Consider the following 1744-nt stretch of genomic DNA (forward strand, 5'->3'; position numbering starts at 1 on the left):
AACTTTTTATTACATTAGTGTAATATAAACAATGAGTCTAACAATAATCTACTAAAAACTAGGGTACATTCAATCATATTTACAATAGGACATGATATCAATCCACTATTGACCAGGAATGACTGTTGGAATAATAATGAAGATGTGGGCTGCCTTAGTATGCAATTAACATTTGCATAGCTTTGTACTGCATCATGCAGTGCAAAGCTCATAGCTGTGATTGTGCAACCAACATCAGACAAGGTTTATACTGAAATTTTGTCTAATCTCTACTAACACAAGGTGGCACTCCTGGTTATTAAGCAATATTACAAAGATAGTGATTGTTTACCTGATTTACTAAAAATTTTACAGGGCGGTCCTAGCTTGGGGGTTTGTTCACTCTATGCATGTTGTATCGTGTTTCATTGCTGCATGTGAATGCACTGCCTAATACCTATATAATTGTAATGACATATTTACATCCCCGCATTGTAACAGACCAGGTTATCCAAACACCCTTTCTACAGCGCATTTCTGGATAGCATGTGCAACAGCACACATGCTGTATAGCACTTCTTCAATGCAAAATGATTGAGAGGGCCAAGGAAAGGCGCTTGTGGCCATTAACAAGACAGCTTGGCAGAGCCAGGACAAGGTCCTATAACACCCAAGGTTGAGACACCAAAGTGTGCCCCTCCATTCTTCCCACCACAGCTGTCACACGCTGATTGCTAATAGACTAAGAGGTGCCCCAGGGCCCCCAAATCCCTAACACCTTAATCTCTAGTTATCTGGCTTGCAGTCACCACCATGTATCCCCTTTTCTTATGTCTCTCTTTCAAACACAATAGGGGAATGATAGCCGAGTGAGTTGTGCCCCCCCCCCCCCCCTCGAGGCTGGAGCCTCTCTTGCCTCTGCCTCAGCTGACCCTGAAGCTGGGTTGTCAGATCCACTTTGAAGCACAAACATTTTTCTGTAGAAATTATTCTCCTACGTTTTCCGATTTTTCAGATAACATCAGCCCTATCATTACTGCTTTTCCCTTTACTATCATCAGCATAAATGAAAGCAGAGCTGGGACAAGGTCCTCCAGCACCCAAGGCTGAGACACCAAAGTGCACCCCTCCATCACCCAGCCGTCACACACTGATTGCTATTAGACTAAGAGGGTCACAGGGCCTACAACTTCCCCAACACCTTAATATCTAGTTATCTGGCTTGCAGTCACTGCTATGTATCCCCTTTTCTTATTTCTTTCTGCTTCATACACAATTAGGAATGACAGCTGAATGAATTGTGCGCCCCCTCCTACACTGCGCCCTGAGGCTGGAGCTCCAGCCTATACCTCGGCCCGGCCCTGAATGAAAGCAATAAAGTAGGAGACAAGCATACATAGCATTTTAGTAAGAGGACTATTTGTTCCTTTCTAGCCCCTTACACACTCCTCCTGATAGAGTTCTGGTTCACCATGATCTTGTGAGGCAACATGTAACTCTAGTTTACTTAAAAACGATTTTAGAAGATACATTAATGTGTTTATAGAGATCTGCAATTCAGACAATGCAAAGCGTCAATGAAAACTGCACGACTGCCTCCATGAATATCGGAGTATGTCTCCACTCCACTATCGCGGAAACATAAGAGCCTCGGCGGCACCCTATCACGTAACGCCTAATCGCCTATCCTTCCACTGGCGTGCTCGTACGTTAAAACTACACATCCCAGAAGTCTCTTTTCTATTCTACTGTACGTGTGACGTCA

Source organism: Hyperolius riggenbachi, chromosome 3 (assembly GCF_040937935.1).
Source record: "Hyperolius riggenbachi isolate aHypRig1 chromosome 3, aHypRig1.pri, whole genome shotgun sequence".
In the NCBI taxonomy this organism is placed as follows: domain Eukaryota; kingdom Metazoa; phylum Chordata; class Amphibia; order Anura; family Hyperoliidae; genus Hyperolius; species Hyperolius riggenbachi.